A 23426-nucleotide genomic window follows, 5' to 3' on the forward strand; every position below is an offset into this window, starting at 1 on the left:
CTTGTCTTTGAATGCCATTGTTTTGTCCATATATAGCTTCTACACACAATAGTAATTATAAACTTAAGTGCCAGCCATAACTTTTGCATATTAAACACAACCATTGCCTTCCTCATCTTGCGGCTGTGAGAGGAAGGACATTCTATGCAATCAGAAGGGAAATCGTAGGGGAAAGAATCTGCTGCTTATTTAGAGAGCACTTATCCAAAGGCAACCTATTTTGGAAGAAACTTGTGGGCAACTTACTTTGCTCAAAAACTTGTGGGCAAGAAATTCAGGAAGGGCTCATTTAGGCAGCTTGAATCTGAACCTTGTAGCATCAGCTGCTAACTGGGGTGAGGGAACCCACTGTGAAGGTCCCTTCATGCACACATCTGGTACCTTGGCACTCTTTGGCCTCTCTCTCTCTCTCACTACATGGTATTTCCACACTAGTTTAGGATTCTCACGGCATGGGAGTCTCAGGGTAGACACAATTCTTATGAGGTTGTTGATTTCTAAGGGAGAGACATATAGACATATAAAGCTCCCAGGACAGCTAAGGGCCATGCTTAAAACAAGCATAGTATAATTTTCTCCATATCTAGAAGTCAAAGAAGTACAGAAGCTGCCTAGATTTCCCCCTGACAGAAGAGTGGCCAGGCCACACTGCAGAGGAGCATGAGAGGGAGATAATATGGCCACTGTCTTTTGCAAAGACAATCTGCCCCACTGTCAAACACTCCCCAGAAAGCAGTGGGGTAAGACACATATGAAACCAGGACAATATAGGAGCTCTAGGGTGGTTCAGTCAGTTAAGCATCCAACTCTTGGTTTCGGCTCAGATCATGGGATTGAGCCCTGTGCTGTTGTTCTGCATGGAATCTGCTTGAGATTCTCTTTCTCTTTCTCCCTCTAACCCTCCCCCTATTTGTCCTCACTCTCTCGCTCTCTCAAATAAATAAATAAATCTTAAAAAAAAAAAAAGAGAGAAAGAAATAAACCGAGACAATACAGGGGGATCATCAGACTAAAAATAAAGGTCTTCCTGTCCAAAGACACAGTTTATCCAGCAATGCTAAGACAATGCCCAAATAAACAAAAACAAGGGATAAAGATAGAGATTAGTTTAAAAAGCATAAATGACTTTTAAAAGTAGGAAGACATGTACTCCAGAAAGTGGGCTTGAATGACGTCATTTGAAAGTACTAATAATATCAGCACCCACATCCCAAACTCTATTTTAGGTGCTAAGGATACAAAGATTATAAAACACAATTCCTTACTTCAAGAAGTTCACAGTCCAAAGGGAGTATTATGACCCCTTTAATCAATATTTTCTATCATTACCTACTCAGGCTGAAATTGTGGAATTAGAGAAAGAGGAAGAAAGAATTAGGACAGAGAGAATTTTTGCCTTAAAAAACCTGGATTAAAAGAAGAGTGTGCTGATTCTTTGTTCAGTTAAGATCACATCTTCAATGTAAATCCCACCTAAATTAAATGTAATTTAAACACTCACATATTTGCAAGTTCAGGGGTGGGCAAAATATGGTATTTACAGCAGTACTTGTTCTTCCTTTCCATTGTAAATCACAGCACCATGTCCTCCTGAGATCATGTGTGGATTTAGGAATCTTTCCAAGATGGGGCTCCAGGTAGCCATTACTAATCTGTCAAGTTACTATGCAAGAGAAGACCTACTTGCCATCATGTTGGTGTGAAGAATTTCTCAATTAAAGCTTCTGAGACTAAACTCTGAGGTGACAACTGAACAAGCTAAAGACAAGTCCCCATTCAGTTAGTGTATTGATCCTCATTGTAAATCACCAGGGGATTTTTTAAAAATTATATTGCCCAGCTGTCCCACAGACCAATTAAATATAAACCTCTAAGGAGCAACATTTTTTTTTAAAGCACTGAAGACAATGTATGCAACCAAGGTTGTGACCCATTGTACCTAAATAAAGAATGCATCCTTAAACGTTTGGGTACAAAGACACTGATTATACAGCAGGCTCCCAACGGGGGACATTTGCTGATTAAGGCATTGCCAGATGACTGGTTTTTATTCCCAGTTGGCTTAATCCTCCAACTGATCTCCAGATGTAGAATATCTTACACTTGCTTCCATGTTTATATGCTGATAAAACTTCAGAATTAATCAGTGCATTACAAGCACAAGTTTGTGGTGTTCTTGGTCCTATTAATTTTTCATTTTACTTTAAGCAAGGAGTTTTTAAAGTATAATAATAATGGAGAAAGTAGTGTAAGGCTGTTTTGTTTTTCCTCTGGCTTGCTTGAAGTATTGACAGTATTGGAAAAAGTCACCAAAACAAAAACACTAGATAATAAAAATGCCCCCATTAGAAAGAAATTTATCACATCAAAATTAATGATTTTTAGCCAGTAACAATGCCACTCTTTTGCTGTCAAGTTAACTCAATTTCAATTTAACTGAGCCACTCTATCATCTGAATCAGAGTAACAGACAGAGATGAATTAAGGCGATTCAGAGGCTGCATATACTATGTGCCCTGGATAAAAATTAATCCTGGGGAATGTTTTTATCTTTTCACATTCTCTTCTCTCTTTCTCTTTCTTTCATGCTTATTTAAGAGTTATCTTTCTTAATTGCAATGATGAAGGTATCATTAAATTTATTCAATGTCTGTGATACTGATTTTTTTTTTTTGTTAAAAAAATATCAAATAGAGAGTAATACCACACATTCAAGGGAACTATTATGGGGTCTTGATTCCACCTAACATTATAATCTTTCCTTCTGCCTTCTCACACAGTCTATGGCTATTTTAACAGATAACAGGAGTATCTCTGCTTAATTCTTTAGGACATTAGAAAGCTTACATTCACTGCATAAAAACAGTTCCATATTTTCTTTTTTTATGTAAGAAGAGTGAAAGAATGGGTGAATGGGTTCACAGGAAACTCCACTTGGCCTTACTTGGGATATTAATTGAGTAATAACTACCTGAAAGTGAAGACATTGAGGCACTTTCCTAGGCCATAGGGCTAAAAAGATGAGTAAGTCACGGTCCCTATACTCCAGAGCAAGCATAGTACAACTTAATAAGCCTAACCATATTCCCCCTGGCAAGAGCTATGGAAGCCAGAGAGCAGTGAGACTGGCCACCTGCTGAAGACCTCTCTGTCCTGCTAGTTATACCAAGGCCTGGCCTCCCACACTTTGAGTACACTTGGACTCATGTCTTTTATTCATGAACACTTGGGCCATTTCCATTTCTTGCCTACTGTAAATAGTGTTGCAATAAACATAAGGGTGCACATATCTCTTCAAATTAGTGTTTTTCATCCTTTGGAACTTGTACTCATGTCTTATGTCCACAACCAGACAGCGAGTATCTTAAAAATAGTCTACTTTTTTCCTATAACTTTAATAAATTTTGAATCTCTCATGTGGTTCAGTTCTGTAGAGAACTGCACTTGAGAAACTCTTAGTAGTCTAACAGAAAAAAAAAAAGAAAGAAAGAAAGAAATCACAGTCTTTATTGTGTCTCCCCAAGACCATCAAGGGGGCCTATTCATAAGCCACAGCAAGTCTGCTCCAAGTCTCTCTCTTTCCTTCTCAAGGATCTCACATCTCACCACTGCCTTAATGTCAAAAGTACTTCCTTCCTAATTTATTCCCTTCTCTGCTGTCTCTTTCCAGCCTTTTTCTCTGCCATCTTTTCCTCCATGTCTCTTTGTATAATTGCTTTCATATTTTTCCTATTTATCTTTCTCTGGTGTTCTTTGGACTTTAAGCAGAGAAACTCCTCTTTTTCTCTTGCCCATCTAGTCTCATTCCTATCTACTTAGTTTTCTGATTCTGCTTAATAAAAAATTCAGGGAAGTGGGCAGGTAAATTCATAAAAGAGAGCAGGGAGAAAAAGCCTGGAGATGCTCACACTTTGGTCAAATAGATACATTTCCATCTCATCTCTGAATCTTAAAAGCTCAAGACTGTACTTTTCAAAAATCTGTTTTTCAGATCACCTAGATCAATATTACCTGGAAGGTAGTTAAAATGACAAATTCCCAGATCTCTTGGTTTGAAATCCCACCTTGGACCTATTGATTCAAAACTTTGGGTGAGGAGCCTACCAGCCTGCATTTTAATAAACACCCGGCAGGGTTTTTTAAACAATTTGAGAATCTCTGCCATAGGAAGGTGAAGGAGTCAGGGCACAATTGAGGGCTGGAGTTTGGGAAGTCTGCATGGAACATATGGTTGTTGAGCCAAGTCTGGACAAATGAGTAGGATTTAGATAGGTGGAAGGCACGACGGAGGTACAAAGATATTTCAGGAATTACAAGAAGCAGAGGGGAATATGATGTAGTGAGTAGACAGTGTAAATTCTCCCAGGAGTGTGTGTGTGCACGTGTTTGGCTGTGGGTGTGTGGCAGAGCCAGACAGATTCCCTGCGACTAAGATAAATTGTATGGCTTCTTAAGTGTACAGTGTCTTTCACACTATGCATGCTTAATCTTCAACTTTCCCACCCTAATTTGTAAACCATTATCCTTGCTTATTACATAAAAATGATTCTTGGGGCACCTGAGCGGCTCCGTTGGTTAAGCGTCTACCTTTGGCTCAGGTAGGGTCCTGAGATCGAGCCCCAACTCGAGCTCCCTGCTCAGCCTATTCCTCCCTCTCCTACTCCCCCTGCTTGTGCTCTCTATTTCTCTCTCTTAAATAAATAAATAAATAAAATCTTTTAAAAAATGATTCTTGTTTCTAATATCTTAGTCACTCCTTGCTAGTGATCTTCAAATGTTTGTTTATAGTTTTTCCTATATATAAGTGACTAAAATTCTGGTTGGTATTCTTATTTATCCAGATTATGTGATAAGCTTAGGTAAGAATGTGAACAACTTCAACAGCTCTAACTCATGCTCTGCTAATGTGAAGACTGTTTATCTGAATGACCTCTCCTGCTGGAACCAGATCTAACGATATGAGGAATTTTGAAAAAATATTTTAGCTGTGTATAATGTTCCAAGACTCAAAATTAAAGGGTTTAAAAAGATGGCTTTGATGTCATAAAGACTAGAATATCTGTGCCCCTGTGGTGTGGCCTTAGATTAGGCCTAATTTCTAGTTTCTAATTTCTCTAGTTTCCTGTTTGATTAAATTGGAGTGAGAATAATTGCTACATTAGAATGTTTTGAGAGGAATAAATGTTATTATATGTAAAGCACTGGCACACTAACATGGCAAACATTCAATAAGAGGTACTTCTCATTGTTTAGCTCATTGTCTGTATATTTATCTATTAATAGCCATTAAAGTAATTAATATATTAGGAATGTTAGGGATCATGTATTTCTAGGAGTTTTGCATAGTGGTTCACAGGATAGTCTCTGGAATCAGGCTGTTTGACTTCAAATCCCTCCAGACTTTACCAAAATCATTTGAGTGACTTTAAGCACTTACTGTCTCAACACCTAAAGGGAAATAAGAATATCACTTTCGTCACAACATTGTTTTAAGGATTTAATTAGATAATCCATACGGTACATTTGGAATAGTGCCTTAATAATTGCCAGCTATAATTATCACCACTGTATAAATAAATGTTTAGATGACATCCTCTATATTTTGCATTAAATCCTGATGAGGAAAGGGTCAAAATATAAATTTAATACTTTAAGGAGACTTCTATACAAATATAGAATGATTATATGACAGTGATTTATTTATAAGGGAACCAGTAAGATGGTAAAGCTGATTCTAAGATCATGTAAGGAGTTCAATATTTATTCATAAGTCTTAAGAAAAAATCAGTATTAGAATCAGATTGCAGGAAAACTGGTTATTGCCTTATAAGATAATAAAACTGTAACATTTTGAGTTACCTTTTCTACCATACAGAAATCTATAAGTAAGCATGTATGTTTATAGTGTCTGGGTCTGATTAATTAGTAAGTAATTATATGATTATTATTAACAATTCTTTTGATGGGCCTATAAACAGTATAGTAGCATGACTTCAGTGGATTTATTATAAATGCTTCTGCTTTATTTCCAAGTTTTGAAATTTTTTTCTTAACGAATATAAGGCATAGCCACACTGGTAATTAAGCTATAAATGGCTTGAAATAAAAAGCTCATCTTCTATATTTTGAGTACTTCTTGAAGTATTTATTCAGTAACATTTATTAAATATCTATTATAGTTTCCATACTAGGTGCTGAGCATAAAGAGATAATATAGAAATGGTCTCTCCTCTTTAAAGATTCACAGAGTGGATACACTCAATATATTCTTGTCATTTGATCAAAAAGATGTGTACTCCATTTATTAAAGTTTTTAAGAGCCCAGATTCTAATATTAGGCTGCCTGGATTGGAGTACTATCTGGCTGTGTGACCTTGGCAAGTTTTTTTCTCCTTCTGAATTTCGACTGCCTTGATTATAAAGAGAGGATAAAAATAATACCTCATAAAATGTGTCAGATTATTAGAGGAATCAATACTTAGAAAAGTGCCTGGCACATAGTAAAGGCATAATAAATATTAGCTAGCATTATTATTAGTACAATAAACTATTACACATTGTGTATCTGGATTTCAAAGACAAAACTTGCCTGATCCTAAAATCTTAACAAAAGACTAACACAATGCCTGGCTAATGAAAGATACTTAATATTTAGTGGATGAGTAAATGAATGAATGAATGAATGAATATGAACTTTTGAAATGCCTGCAAATAAAGTGACCTATTTCCCTCCTCACCCAATGACAACAATTTTCCAATGCAGAGTACTCAATTGTTAAAACTTCACCCACAAATTTTCATTTCTTCTATCTTAACTTCAGTAGTTAGCCTAACACAGTTAGTGTAGCCATAGACCCAGCATCCTATGACTTGCAAAAAATTTATTGAAAATCGAGTTCCAAACAAATTACTGAGCTGAGAGTTAATTATAAGAAATAGAGATACTGAATAAAATTGTTCTGTAAATGTTGTTTACTTTTCAGCTTATTGTTTGTTTATAACCTTCTTATCCTTCTTCCAATTATCAGCAGAAAGCACATTCCCTCAAACAATCCAATTGGCTTTCAAACTACAGAAGCCTGAGTCTGCAGAGCTTATGTTGCTCTAAGTGTGTGTGTGTGGGGGGGGGGGGGGGGGGGGGGGGGGGGGGGGGGGTAGGGTGCTATTATAAATGCGTCTGAAGAGTTGAAAACATCCTTTGATTCCAGGTGGGGTTTTTTTCCCCTTCCCAAGTGTGTCAAACCCCCAAATTGTCAGCAAGGATGCTAAGGCTGAGTGGGCCAGATGAAATGACCACTGCTTTTGAGTCAGGACACATGATTTGCAGGAAGAACAAATCACATCTTTGCCATTTAGGATTGTGCCCATAACATCCACACAAAAGTACTTGAATCCAGTTTTCTTATCTGAATACTATAATGAAAAAGAAACTATAATTATTTCTAGCAATTGCCACCTAGATATACCCTTTCTTATTGCCATAGGAGATGTTAAAAACCTCTATTATTGTGCATACTATACTAATATTGTGATTATTGACTTACTTGTTTGGTTCTTTCAGGAGACAGTGAGACTCTAGAGCATCAAATCCATCTTATTTTTGCAACCCCAATTGTTAAAGTGGTGCCTAGTATCCACAAGACATTTAATAAGCGAGTATTCCACATACACAATTTCATTTTCACCTACTACTCACTGGCTTACAAGCTCACTTGCTTATGCTACCTGAGACATGTGGCAGCAATCCTCACTGTCCCTTACAAACTCCAGTGATGTTTACCCACCTCTAGACTGGTTTGAAGCTGTTTCCCATGCCTACAGGGCTCTTTCTTTCTCTTGGGACTTATTTGAAACATTCATACCCTTTTAACATTTCTTCAAGCCTCACTCCACCTGACACAATCCCTTCCTCCTCAACTCACCCTAAGTAATTGCCCTGTTTCCACACTTGAACTCCACCACCAGCTGTTTCATACAGTTCCTGAATTGTTCCACATTGCTGATCATAGTTACATCATGATGTCTTCTTCTCTTTTGTACACTCCATAATGCCCAGTGCTTTATACAGACTAAAAGCTCAAAAATATTTTTTTTTTCAAATTGAACTTGCTCACATCTCATAAGCCAATCTCTTCCAGCAATTGCAATTGAAAGTGCCTTGTGTAAAACTGAAATCTCGGACATAAGAATGCCTAGACTATTTGATAATGGCAACAAAGCCAGTAATAGATTCCTTTCATTTTCAAAATCTTAAAAAACAATACAAAACAACAACAACAAACCTAGTAACCAATTTGAAAATGTTAACTCGTGGTTCAATTATAAAACAAAACAAAGACTATTTTAATTTCTTTAGAGAGTGCACTCAGGAGAGTTGGGGGCAGGAGAGAAGCAGAGGTAGAGGGAGAAAGAATCAGGCAAGAACCTGGCTCTCAACCTGATTCTACATGTCCAAGGAGAGCCCCATGTGTGGCCTCCGTCTCAAGACCACTGAAATCAGGACCTAAGCCAAAATCAAGAGTCAGATGCTTAACCAACTAAGCCACCCAGGCACCCCCACTATTACTTTTTAAAAATCTGCTCTTCTGCCCCTTTCCACCCACTTGGGGTTATATCATTGCTCAGATGTACTTACTACAAAATGTAGTCTGTTTCTTTCTCTACTTTTTTTTTTTCAATTTTTAATTTAGAAGAACATTGTTTAGAATGTATTTGAAAGAGATAAAATCATATTGTTAAGCTTTTTAAGGAGAGAGTGAACTGATTGATGGATTCCCTGTCTTTTTTTTTTTTTTAAGATTTTTAGAATTATTTATTCATGAAAGACACAGAGAGAAGGAAGAGACACAGGCAGAGGGAGAAGTAGGATCCCCACAAGGAGCCCAAGATGGGATTGGATCCCAGAACTCAGGGATCACATCCTTAGCGGTAGGCAGACACTCAACCGCTGAGCCACCCAGGCATTCTGATCCCTTGTCTCTTCTGAAATCTTTTTTAACTCTTGAATAATTTATTTATGTAATCATCATAACCTTCCTCCTTCTTCATCCCCCTCCTCTCTGAAATTTGATGGGTAGAGTTCTTTTCAATAGTCTTAACTTTCTTGGAGCAAATCTAGCCCCCAGTAAGATATTTTGACCCATAGACACTCAAAATAAGTAAACCAATAAATAAAAATGAAGGAAAATGAAAGGAGAGGGAAAAAGACTATACTACCTGCAATGACTGTTGACTGATGTCTTCCTGCACGACTGGCTTTGAAAATCACTACAGAAACTAAGAGCATAGTGCTTCATCTCATTAGCAGTATGTGAAAGCCCTAAGCCACAGTTATAAAAATAGCAGACATCTTCCAGTAATATGCATGTCTGGGCCACAGTAGATGCCACCTGTGGTCCCCTGTAATGGAAGTAAAAAGATAAAATCACCATTACTTTACTATTTTTGAATATAGTAAAAAACAAGTCTTGTAGTATTAAAATATTAACTCATTCCAATAGAATAGAATAGAATGCATCAAAGTAAATCTGTACATATATAGTCAATTGATCTTCCACAAAGATGCCAAGAATACACAATGGGGAGAGGATAGTTTCTTCAATAAGTGGTATTGGGAAAATTGGATAGTGATATGTGAAAGGATGAAGTTGGACCACTATCTTACAGCATAGAAAAAAAATTAAACTAAAAGTGGATTAAAGACTTAAATGTAAGAACGGAAGTTGTAAAACTCTTAGATGAAACATAAGCAGAAAATTGGTCTTAGCAGTGATTTCTTGCATATGATACCAATAGCACAGGCAACAAAAGCAAAAATAGACAAGTGGGACTATATCAAACTAAAGAGTTTCTGCACAGCAAAGGAAACAATTAACAAAATGAAAAGGCAACCTCTGAAATGGGAGAAAATATTTGCAAACCATATATATATATATATATATATAGTTAACATATATATATATGGTTAATATCTAAAATATATAACCAATTCCTACAATTCAAGAGCAATAAGTTAATTTATTAACTAATTAAAAATGGGCAAAGGACTTGAATAGACATTTCTCTAAAGAAGACATAAAAATGACCAGCTGGTATATGAAAAGTTGTTCAATATAACTAATATTCAGGGAAATGCAAATCAAAACCACAATGTTTTATCCCTTCACCTGTTAGGATAGCTATTATTAAAAAAAAAAGATTAAAAAAAATTCATGAGGATGTAGAGAAATTGAAACCCTTGTATACTGTTGATGGGAAAGTAAAATGTTGTAGCTACTATGGAAAACAGTAAGGAGATACCTTAAAAAATTAAAATTATAACTCCATGTAATCCAGAAATCCCACTTCTGGGTATTTATCCAGAATCATTGAAATGAATACCTTGAAGAGATACCTGCACCACCATGTTTATTGCAGCATTATTCAAAATAGCCAAGATAAGGAAACAATCCAAATGCCCATTAACAGCTGAATGGATTAAAAAAATGTGGTATATACATACAATGGAATACCATTAAACCTTTAAAAAGAAAGAAATCCTGCCATTTGTGATAACACATATTGATCTGAAGGACATTATATTAAATGAAATAAGCTACTCACGGGAAGACAACAATTGTATGATTCCAATTAGGAGGTATCTAAAATAGGCAGACTCCACAGAAAAAAAGAACAGAATAGTGGTTGCCAGGGCCTAAGAGAAGGGACAAATGAGTTGTTCAATGATTATAAAGTTTCAGTTATGCAGGATGAATAAATTCTATAGATGTGCTATATAATATGGTGCCTACAGTTAACAATACTGCATTGATCACTTAAAAATTTGCTCAGAGGGTAGATTTCATGTTAAATGCTCTTACCACACACATACATATACACATACCCACAAATGAAAACAAAAACAACACAAAGAGACACAAGGATATTTTTGGAGGTGATGAATATGCCTATTACCTTGACTGTGGTGAAGGTTTCACAGGCATATACATATATCTAAACAATCAAATTATATACTATGTGCAGTTTTTAATATCAATTATACCTCAACAAAGCTGCATTAGATATAAATAATATTTTCCAATGAAGGATCTTGCAAATTATATAGCTGGTTCTGCTGGGATCATATTCCTTTTCCCACACTCTCCAGATGAATGGACAATGTACTTCATGTTCAACTTCATCTCATACGTAAAGCGGTAATCGTGATAGTTCAATACAATGCTGGGGAGATTCAGTGGATAATGTATGCAAAACACTTATCAATGTGCCTAACAAATATTAAGCATGCAATGTAGGTTGGTTTTTGTTACTATTATTTCTGGTTATGTTGGAAAGTGATGCATAAGGGAATGCCATCAGCTATCTCAAGTGTCAGGCAAGTGGATTGCATCTATACTTACAGCTGCATCATTCTCAAGTCAAGGAGTTTGGGCAGCAGTATAGAGAATATATGATCTATGTCATAAGGCAAATCCCTCTTGTTCTGTGGCTTTCTGGACTCCCAATGCCTGAAATACATCCCAGGCTTTCCCCAATTTCCCGGGAGCACCAGCACTCACATTCTGAGCCAAGTGAATCTGTTGGTACTCCTCTGGTTTATCACCATTCTCTGCCAACTTTAAAAAAGCATCACACATGCATCAGAATCCCTGAACTTAGAATTTGCTATGCCCTGATTTGGGGTTGGGTAGAAAAACTTCCTCTCTGAAGATTTTTTTTAAGATTTATGTTTCTATTTTTCATTTGTTTTCATTGGAAGGCAAAGTTGCACCGTGCTCTCTGAAAAACTCCAGATGCCTATGTTGTGACCTGTCTTTATCTTTACCTTGCGCTCACTCATCTCTAAAGTATAGTCAGCAGACAGAGGATCCTAGCACTCAAGTCTTGCTTCCTTTTCCAAGCTTTCCAACCAACACATTCTCCTTCTCCCCATGTGGGCTGGAACTCAAGGGACTGTTGCCTAGCTGCAAGGAACCCTGGCAATACAGGGGCATCTTTAAGATAGTCGAAGTATAATAAGAAAATTCAACTGTTTGATTTGAGAAAAGATTGGCCCAGCAGGCAATAGAAAAGGATGGTGGGAAACACTGAAAAGAGACAGCCAGTAAGTTAGGGGAGAAATACAAAAATAAAAAATAAAATGATACAGGATATTATTATTTCAGCTTTGCCCTAGCTTTATCTGACAACTCTCAAAAAAGAATACTAATCTAAGACAATGGAAGTAGCTGAACAACTTCAAATGTTCTTTTTTTTTTTTCTTCTTTGTGGAATAGTTGCAAAAGGAAAATTACTTTGATTATATAGCTCTGTCAAAATCTACTTTCTTATTTGGGGGTTGATACTTATACCACATTCAAAGTGTGGTGGTATAAGGATTTAGGAGCAGGCACAAAAGAATAAGATTATTTAGAAATAATCTCCCAGGCCAACAGAGAATTTCATCAGACACAGGCACCCCAACTACATACTGGGAGTTGGGGCTGGAAGACCATTAAAGGAACAGTATATTACAGGTATAAGTAAAATTAAGTTACTGTACTATGAGGAAAACAAGTCCCCTCCCTCCATCATCATCTCTCTTTGCTCTGGAATAATTTACAGGAAATGTGATTTCTTTTGATTCCATAAAGTTACTTGGAGAGTTGTGTTGAACTACTTAACAGCAAACTTATGAATGCTAATGTTTAAAGTACACAGAAAATGATTTAAGTACTATTGTAGCTTTAATTCCTAACACTAGAGTTTAAAGAAATACAGTATAATTTAGAACACTTCCAACAATTTCACTTAACCTTGGAGTCTGCCTACATGTGGAGTTTTGATCATTTTTCTACTTAGCTGGAAACCCATAAAAGATCCACCTTCTATTCTGCAAGGCCTAGCTCTCAGGTTCTACCAACTCCACAGGAACTATACCGTTGACTCACCAGAGTCTCCAACTTGCTGACTCACCCAGCAGTTCTTGGAACTTGCTCACCTCCATACATATGTGAGCCAATTCCTTGTAATAAATTCTCTCTCTTTTAGTATATGCACATCCCATTAGTTCTGTTTCTCTGAAGAATTCTGATTATGACCCCCTCCTATGGGTACTATAATGGAACATGATATCTAAACAAGAGGCACAACTGCTAATACTCTGACTTGGTACTGTTTGGGGCAAGTACTTGAACATTCTTTTGGTAAAACTAGTTTATTTTTTAGTTTGGGTTAACATTTCTTTTCACTAAAACAAAACAAACAAATAAAAACCCAAACTGGCAGTGCTGTTTAAGGAAAGGAATAGCATATTCATAGCATAGTGCAGTCATCTGTTGAGCACTAAACCAGCCCTCTGTGGATTACTAGATGTTCATATGTGGGCACCAACAGAAGGTATCCCAGTTCTTAAGAAGAACCATAACAATTATTTTTCTGTTGCTTGTCTCATATTTACAAAAGAAACTTAGAAACATCCTCTCTGCAATAGAATATGAGTGTGTGTGTTTGTGTGTGTGTGTATGTGTATAGTGGGGTAGGGGTATTAGGAGGGAGAGTGTTCCACACAGATTATATATACATATTTGCAAATCTTTTCCTTCTTTTCCATGGACTTCACTTTAACCTCTGCCTTAAATATCTTAATATCTGTGTTTATCAATGAATAATTTTCAGTTCTCTAAAATCAGTGTTGAGATCTTATAACCAGATACTGGCCCTTTCAGAGTTTTATAAAATACAGTTTCTTTATTTTTATTTTCTCAGAACAGGATTCTTCAAACTGTGTTCTAGTATATCTCCTCAAAAAGATGCAAATCCAAATTGAAGAGGAGACCTCAAAAATAGAAAAGAAGAAGAAGAAGAAGAAGAAGAAGAAGAAGAAGAAGAAGAAGAAGAAGGAAAAATACAAGTTTCTCTGCTTCTAAACCCTAAGCTTACTACAACTTTATTTTCCTTTTAGCTATCACCCAAAAGACATTGGGGTACGCACATAGCAGCAGTGTAAACCCTCGGTAGATTTCTGTAAATGAACATGCCAAGTTCAGAAAGGGTCAGGCTTTAAGTGGTATCTCAAAATAGAAGCCACACAATGACCTGACTAAATTATTGTAACCCTAAACTTACCTTATTGTTGGAAATCTAGAAAATGCTGAGAATGGTACCTGATTCTATTGGCTCTCTGGTGCAGGACAGAGTGGTGTAATGGGAGTCAGAAAACTTGGGCTCTAGACCCAATCCCCTTACAAACCTAAACAAAAGAATAAACCAAAATACTGATTTTTTAAAAAGTGTAATACATCTTTCTCTAAATAAAACCTCACACCAAAATTCAGGATATAAAACAGATAAAAGTAGCTGTCATTGACCGATTGCCCATCATCCTTATGGTGATTCCCCCAGTCAGAGCACAGTTTGTAAACCAATGATCTTTATTTAGAGAGGTCCCTGATCCAGGTGAAAAGCCTTTTCATTTAATATGGATTCCTGGGCTCACTCCATCCAGATCATCTGAGTCAGAGTCAGGAAAGTATATTTTCCACAGCCCTTAGGTAATTCTTAAGATGCTCAGCTGGCTGGTAGGGATCAGCATTTAAAACTACTACAGTAGAATCTAATTTTTTCAAGTATTCAAATCAACAACAACCAGATAAATAACATATGATTCCCTCTCCACAGTATAAGACTATTATTATTAGTCTCAAGTTACCATATTTATAACAGATGGCTTGTAAATTGTGCCATGATTCCAGCTGGGTCACACATACTTACGTAATAAAAGGTAAATACTGAATTATTTGCAAGAAATTTCCATTCCTAATCTCCTTACAAAAGCTTCTCCTTTTCACCATCAAAAATTTTTCACTGGTTCTTTCAAATTATGTTATCTCTTCCGAGAGAGTAAGAGGGGCCACCAAAATGCATCCCACAAATAGAGGAAATGTACCTACTGAGTCACTAGTCCAGGGATTATAACCAAGTTATCAAGAACTCATTTCATGAGATAGTGAATCCAAAACAGTTCCACCATATCAACTTTCAAAAGGGAATTAATATATGTAAGGAAAGTGGCATGATCCTTGGGAAGTAATAAGCATTCAATGAATTTTAGCTACTGTTACTGTTTATTGTTAATATTATTATTTAAAGATTTTATTGGAGAGAGTGAGTGTGCATATGAGCACGTGCACTGTGGGAAAGGCAAGGGGCAGGGCGGGGGAATCTCAAACAGACTGTGCTGAGCATGAGCTCCACTTGGGGCTCAATCCCACAACCCTGAGATCATGACCTTGAGCTGACACCAAGAGTCAGATGCTTAACTGCCACCCAGGCACTCCTGTTTTTTGTTATTATTGAAAGAAACAGTTTAAGAGATTTCCAGGCTATCTAGGTCTGGCAAATTGTTTAGACAAGGAAGATTTGTGTACGTGTGACAGACATTTTAAACATTATTACTCAAAATATGCTTTAAGTACCTCTCCTACAAAAGGGGAGGCATGTTTTGATACTACAACATTACTTCTCTACTTTTAGCATGCATTAGGATCACTTGGAAAGCTTGTTAAAAACACATATTGCTGGGCTCCACCTAGAGTTTCCAGTTCAGTAAATCCTAGGAAGGGCATGAGAATTTGCTTTTCTAAAAGTTTCCCTGTGATGCTGTTGCTGCTCGTCCAGGACAGCAGTTTGAGAATCATTGCACTAAAATATACTTCATACTCCATGATCCTTAGAAGAAGGTCCCTTGTAGCCAAGGCCAAAGGTTATGATTAGAGGAGGATTGTCCTTAAGATTTTCAATTATGTGTAACAGCACTCTTATGAGCTAGAACTGGTTAAGCAAATGTATACTCAAATGCCTCAAGTCTTTAAGACGTGAGGTGTAATGATCAGATTATCTGTTACAAAACTGACAACTAGAACTCACATTCCCTTGACCGTTCAAGAGAAATTTATTAGCTTAATTGGGAAATCCAAGGCACAAGTGGATCTAGACATGGCACCAGATAGTTCGTGTTCCGACTCTCTCCACTAAGTGGTTCTGTAAGCCTCCTCTTTGTAGCTAACCTTAGTGTTTCCTGCCACAGACAACTCTTCTTCAAGAGACAAAAGAGAAGGCATCTCACAGCTCAAGATCTAGAAGGAGGAAAGATACACTCTATCCTCAGGTGAAATACCATGGAAGATTTATGATTGGCCGCACTGGAAACATATAACCACCTTTTAGACCAATCATTATGAGCAGGGAAACCAGATTGGCCAGCCTTTGATCACATGCTCAATATAGTAGCTGGGAGACACAGAATGTTCTGAGGGTTGGAGCAGATAGAATTACCATCTGACAAAAAAAAAAATCTAACAAAAAGGACTCTGTTGAAAATAGGGATTAAATACTTAGATTGGACAGAAGATCAAAAATGCTGAAGATAAGAAACTGAGATCAGTAGAGCAGGGAACCTCAGTTCCAATGGATTAAAATCTACAAGATCTCTGCCACAGCACCCTACAATAGAAAACTTTTCACGGGCAATCTGTTCTTTCAGTTGCTTGGTGATGCCACCTTCCTGTCACCCCTGGGGCTTTCTTCTGCCTGAAATTCTGAGTCCTGCTGCTGTAATTCCTGAAGTAGTTAACTCAAAAACCTGCATCACATAAACCCTTAGGATATGTTATTGAAGAAATAAATAAGTGGAGCAAAGAAAGAAGGAACCAACTTGGGTAAGTCAAGGGAGCTTTCTGAGTTCATTTTCTCACCTAAAAAAAATGGAATATGGTTTCTTTGGGAATTAAATATACATATGTCTTTGAGAATTGACAATGAAAATACAAATGCAATACTAATGATGCTGTGGGAGATTTGTTGGTTCTCTGTATAGCAAGACATCTATTAATGTTGCAAATTAAAAACCCCACAATATTGCCTAGTAAAGCTCTCTGAAACAGCTCAAATGTTATTGTAGGAGTATTTATTTCTTCACTTAAGCCACAGGTTCTCGATGCTGGCAGTATATACAAATCACATGGGAAGCTTTGTGACCTTCTCCTACCTAGATTCAACCCAGAGATTTTGCTTCAAATCATGAGGAGGGGTGGGGAGGGTCTAGGCATTTGTATGTTTTTAATCTCCCTAATTGATTCTTATATGCATCCAGGATTGAGGACAGACTTCAGCCCATTTTATCTTCATTAGTACCTAAATGCTTTTTTTGCCTCTTGAAAATAGGCTTCTCACTTGACTTTGGGTGAGTGTCTTAAACCTTAGATAGGGTATATGAAAGTGTCATTTCCCTTAAGTCATCATCCTCCCCTTCAAGAGTATGACAGGCCACTTTTGTAACAGTCCTTGAAGCAGAAAGTCTCTTCTAAATGTATCTTTCTTGCAGGGAACTGAAAGGAACAAATAAAGTAAAACAATTTAACCCTGTAGCTAAATTGATGACATGCACTAGAGATGAAATTTGTGCCTAAGAGGTTTGCAGGTATTAAAAGTTACTCCTGCTTTTAAGCACTTAGTAAATTAAGAGAAAGAGGCTGAGAGGCCAATTTAATTCAATTCAGAAACCTTGTAATCTGAATTCTAACTACAAATGTACTCTCAATTCACCAAATATTCCTTGCAAAAATTAACTTAGATGGGGTGGGGGAGACAAACCATTCCTTTGGCTGCATTCAGGTCATCAAAATATTATTTACTGCCTACTATAGTCAAGCAAAGCATAATTGCTTGAGTCAATGGGAGCCAGGGAATGCAAACAAATTTGGAAACAAAGACAGATGCCCAAGCTTTATGCTCCCCTAGGAGAGTTACAGTGACTGATATTGTGGGGTAGAGTGTTTCATTTGCAATCCCATTACATTTTACATGAGCTGCTTCTGTGTTGTGGGGTGAGGCAAGGGGCTATTCTGTGCATTATAGATTCTGGCAATATTTTTTATTTCTACCTACTAGATGCCAGTAGTATCCAGCTAGTTGCGACAACAAAACTGTCTAAAGACTTTGCCAAATGTTTCCTGGGGCAACAAAATGGCTTCCAGGCAAAAATCACTATTTTACAGTGACCACAGACTTAAGTCTTGGTTAGAAAACCATTTTACAGAAAGGTAATATTAATAACTGCAAATAATAATAATAGTAATAATACGATTCATTTCAATTATGCCATCACAGTTTACCAAGCTCTGTTCCATGACCGGGAATATATGATTTCATTTAATTCTCCAAATTTGGATAGGTTAGATGCTCCATTCATGGTCATTTTGGTAATAATTGACAGAACTAGGGTATAGTTTCAGATCTTTCTTCCTCTGGAGTCACGTATGGGCTCTATATTCTGCTTTCTCCATTCCCCCCTCCCACCCCACCAAAAAAGTTTGAGCTCTGAAAGGCAGGATGAAAGCTATAGAGGTGAATGAGACCAATGAATTCCAGTGTGTTTTAACATTGAGGCATGAGGGTCTTGATCTTACTTAGTAACCCTGGGATGAAAGTCCATGTGTTTCACCCTCAGCTCAGAGCTGCCACTTCAGCACCCCAGGAGCATTCTAGCACCAAATTCCTAGTATGGCAGGCCTGGGCCTGGCACAATACAGGAAGTAAGCACCTCCTTCCGGAGGAGTATAACCCCATAAGCAAATCCTCGGAAGTCACTGTTCTCTATTAAGAATTTATGCCTTCTCGAATTGTCAGTCTTTAAGTGGTAAGCTATACATATATCTGTGGGTCCTCATAGGACAAAAGGGACAGGAAATATGAGTGAGCTTTGGGGATGTATTAGAATTCCACATGAAGTTTTAGCTAAAGATTTCACTGAGGAACAATTTGGAAATGAGTCACCCCTGTACCACCAGGCCTCTTGCCCACTTAGCTCCATGCCCACAGGAGCCCTTTTGTTTGTTCCTCCAGTGCACCAAGCTTCCTCTTACTTTGGTTGAAAGTTGAGCCAGATACTTGTTTATTGGAATTAGGAGGAATCACTGTTTTATTCTAGTAGTGATAGAGGGTCAATGGAAAGTTCTAACTGGAATTATTTGTCTCATGAACATTTTAAGAAGCTATGGACTTCACAGAGCATTGTATCAAGGGCATGAGTCCAAAAGTAAGACACTAAGAGGTAGTTTTATTTAAGCTTTCAGTCAAGTTAAGAGCAAATGGCTCCAGTTAGAATGATGACAGTCCATATGAAGGGAAGTACCGAGTATGAGATATATTTTGGAACTTGAATCAAAAGAACTTCCTAATGAAATTAAATTTAAATTTAAAAATTTAATTTAAATTTAAATAATATTAAATAAAATTTAAAATAATTAAATAAAAGAATCAAAACTGCTCTTACCACTGGCTCATTGCATATACCATAACTTTTGCCTGAAACTTTCAACTTTCAACTTTCAACTTCCTGCTCCCCTCTGTGCTTACTGCCAGAAACAAAAGTATCATGTCTACAATATCCTCCAACTTCTACTCAATTGTCACTTCAACTTGGAAGCCCTCCTGATTTCTCTGACTTCTCTGACTAGACCAAATTCTCCAACTAGTGACTTATAGACTCTGAACATTCATTTGCTTATTCATTCATTGATTCATTTTAGGGAACATATGCATAATGCATGTATTACGCATAGTTTGTGGCTTTGGGTACAAAGTCTCTGCTCTTAACAAATGAGAGTATTTTTTATAGTACTAGGCTGAATAATAAGTAAATTATTTCTAAACCACAAAAAGTTCTTATGGTTCAACTGATATTAAATGAAACAAATGAATAGGGTATTGAGGATAGAGTAACACTGTTTCAACACTGTGTTCTTATTTTAGATGGAGTCCTAGAGAAAGCCTCTCTGAGGAGTTAATTAAGACCTGAAACAGGGTAACTCAGCAATAGAAAGAAACAGAGAGCATTCCAGGAAGGGAAGTAACAAATGCAAAGGCCCTGAGGCAGAGAAAGAAGGTGGAGCCACTAGAAATTGAAGAATGGAAATAAGGGAGGCTATAGTTGAAAGTTGAGAGTTGAGATCCCTGGGTGGTGCAGTGGTTTGGCGCCTGTCTTTGGCCAAGGGCGTGATTCTGGAGTCCCGGGATCGAATCCCGCATCGGACTCCCGACATGGAGCCTGCTTCTCCCTCTGCCTGTGTCTCTGCCTCTCTCTCTCTCTGTGTGACTATCATTTAAAAAAAAAAAAAAAAAAAAAAAAAAGGTTGAGAGTTATCTTGTGATGGTGGTATAACCGTGAGACCTGATGAGTCTACTTAGGAAGGGAACAATCATTAGGTTCAAAACTGAACACTGGAAAAATTCCGAAGTTGAGTTAAGTGGAGAACCAGCAAACGAGATAGAAAATAACCTCATTATAAAGTGAGGCAGAAAAAAAAAAATAAAACAGAAAAATACAGTATTCTCAAAGCTATTATATAAATGAAAATACAAGGTTAAGAAACATCTTATGTAGCCCTGCTTGCAGACCTCTTAAATGAGGATTAGCTGTTGACAAAATGTTCTTTGACAATGAACCAGATACGTAAGCCTGAGGGAAGGAATCTACAGAAGTGCCTTAAAAGGAGATGGGGTAATATGACACTGCCTGATTGGAGTATGAAAGATAAATTAATACAAAAACGATAAATGATCATTTTCCTTGGAGATTGGTCAGCCCTGAGGAATGGACCCTGGATGCAGTTGTTCTCTGGGCAGAGTCCTCATGCACATCATAGAGAGATGAAGCTGACAGGCTGATACATACAGACCCAAGCAGCAAACATTCCATGGCAGTTGCTCCAGACCTTTCCACCTCTGCTTAAACCCTCTGCTCCCTACACCAAATTCTCCAGTTTTTTAAAGATTTTATTTATTTATTCATGAGAGACAGAGAGTGAGGTAGAGACACAGGCAGAGGGAGAAGCAGGCTCCATGCGGGGAGCCCAATGCGGGACTCGATCCCAGGACTCCAGGATCACACCCTGGGCCAAAGGTGGTGCTAAACTGCTGAGCCACTGGGGCTGCCCAAATTCTCCAGTTTTTACTGCCATCTGCATTAGCCTATAAATTATAACCATGTGACTCATACTCGGGAATTATAATGGCATTTATATATAATATAGATATATTTGTGTATAATATGGTTTTGCATATATGTATATATGCACAGTAGATATACAAGATATGTAATATATATGTACATATGTTTTGTATATCTGAAAATTATATATGTATAAATAATACATGCTACCTACATATAATATGTGCTATATATAATAAATATAAAAGCAATATAACTTTCACCTGGCCAAAATATCAATGATAATAATAATGATAGTATTTGCCAGTTATTAAGTCTGTACTGTATCTGGCTGTTTTGGAAAATTTACAAACCAGGAGCTTTTCCTGGCAAAGTGATAGAGAAATGACTAAGTGACACAGATGATTTAATAAATTTACATAGCTAGTATAATTCTCTCCAAAATTTATGTTCCTTTTCCATAATCACTTTCTTTTGGAGTTAATCATCTGAATAACTCTCAGAGCTCTACTTCATTTTATCTCAGCAGACTTAGCCCATCTCTTATTACTTCTAGATACCAACATAAAAATAAATTATAAAGCTTTTCTTTCTTTTTTTTTTCCCCAGAAATTTACTAAATATCAGGAAATTAGCAAAGATAATTTGGAAACTATTTCTCACTTTTGGTTGCCTTTTTCCTTTTTACACTTTTTACAGTTTTCACCAGCCAGGTACCCATTATTTGTTGAGATTTAAATTTTCAAATGAGGATACTTCTTTTCCACCTATACCAGAACTTAACAAACCAAGTTTCCACATGTTTTGTTTAAAAAAGTTTTCTGCTAGAGATCCAAGAAAAATAGTTTCTTTTGGTTATGTGTTTTTCTGACATCCTCTTCCTCCCTTAGTGCCTTTGCGTCTTGGGAAATTAAAACCATTCCCAATAATGAGTAGATGTAAAAGACCACCTAGAAATGGTAGCTGAAATTAAAAGAAAATATGATACCCTTTTGATATTAAGTTAACATTAAGGAATTTGCCAATGTATCTAAGTGTCTTAAAAATTTACTCAACTGGTCTGTAATTTATTTTATACTTGGTAATTAAAACCATACCAGAAAAGAAGATGCATGTATTATCATTTGCTTTCTATTTGAAAATAGTATTCCCTCCTTTTTAATATAAGTACAATTAGACTTAAATTTTTTGAGCAGAAAAATAGATCGAGTCTGTTTCTGAGCTTTCCTTTTGTTAGACAGTTATATAAAATGCTATATAAATAAGGCCTTTTGCAAAGCTATGGGGATCAAGACAATATGGTATGGCACAAAAACAGATGAACAGATCAGTGGAACAGAATACAAAACCTAGAAATGGAGCCACCTGTGTCTCTGCCTCCCTCTATGTCTCTCATGAATAAATAAGTAAAATCTTAAAAAAAGCTTCTGCACAGGAAAGGAAACAATCAACAAAACTAAAAGGCAACCTTCAGAATGGGGAAAAAGGTATTTGCAAATGACATATCTAATAAAGGGTCAGTATCCAAAATCTATAAAGAACTTATCAAAGTCAACAACCAAAGAACAAAGAATCCAGATAAGAAATGGGCAGAAGACATGAACAGACATTTTTCCAGAGGACATCCAGATGGCTAACAGACACATGAAAAGATGTTTAACATCACTCACCATTGGAGAAATACAAATCAAAACCACGATGAGATACCACCTCACACCTGTCAGAATGGCTAAAATTAACAACTCAGGACATAACACATAAGTATATGGAATATTACTTAGCCATAAATAAGAATGAACTCTTGCCATTTGCAATGACAAGGATGGAACAAGAGTGTATTATGCTAAGCAACATAAGTCAGAGAAAGTCAAATACCTTATGATTTCACTTATCTGTGGAATTTAAGAAACAGAAGAACACATGGGGAAAAGAGAGACCAGCAAACAATAAAACAGATTCTTAACTATAGAGAACAAACTGAGATTTGTGGGAGGGGACGTGGGCCAGGGAATAGGTTTATGGGTAATGGTTATTTAGGAGGGTACTTGTGATGAGCCCTGGGTGTTGTATGTAAGTAATGAATCACAAAATTCTGCTGAAACTAATATTATACTATATGTTAATTGACTGAAATTTAAATAAAAACTTTAAGTAAGGCATTTTTTGGCAAAATAAAAAATTGAATTCAAACTGGATCAAGACGGAAGGGGAACTGAATTGAAATACACAAGTTTGGTTTGTATTAGGCTTGGCTGAACCTTGGGGCTCTCTTCCCATTTCTGAGTTCTTCTTCTTTTTTTTTTTTTTTTAAGATTTTATTTATTTATGAGACACACACATAGAGAGGCAGAGACCTAGGCAAAGAAGAAGCAGGCTCCCTGTGGGGAGCCTGTTATGGGATTCGATCCCAGGACTCTGGGATCATGCCCTGAGCCAA

General features: G+C 36.9%; 2 long non-coding RNA genes across 8 annotated transcripts in view; one reads left to right on the plus strand and one right to left on the minus strand.

The window, feature by feature from the left end:
• Positions 1-13234, minus strand: part of LOC111091252 — a 98908-nt gene extending 85674 nt beyond the window's left edge. For 3 of the 4 annotated variants that reach the window (XR_005374648.1, XR_005374650.1, XR_005374646.1), the window contains exons 1-3: positions 11559-11808; positions 10603-10693; positions 9217-9399 (exon numbers count right to left, since the gene is read on the minus strand). This is a non-coding gene — a long non-coding RNA (uncharacterized LOC111091252). The other variant, XR_005374647.1, reaches the window with a different exon arrangement.
• Positions 1-14957, plus strand: part of LOC102151551 — a 71352-nt gene extending 56395 nt beyond the window's left edge. The window contains exon 6 of one of the 4 annotated variants that reach the window (XR_005374642.1): positions 13747-14957. This is a non-coding gene — a long non-coding RNA (uncharacterized LOC102151551). The remainder of the gene's footprint in view (positions 1-13746) is intronic. The other 3 variants (XR_005374644.1, XR_005374641.1, XR_005374643.1) reach the window with 3 other exon arrangements.
• The last annotated feature ends 8469 nt before the right edge of the window (positions 14958-23426 follow it).

This window comes from Canis lupus, chromosome 20, assembly GCF_011100685.1.
Source record: "Canis lupus familiaris isolate Mischka breed German Shepherd chromosome 20, alternate assembly UU_Cfam_GSD_1.0, whole genome shotgun sequence".
NCBI lineage: Eukaryota > Metazoa > Chordata > Mammalia > Carnivora > Canidae > Canis > Canis lupus.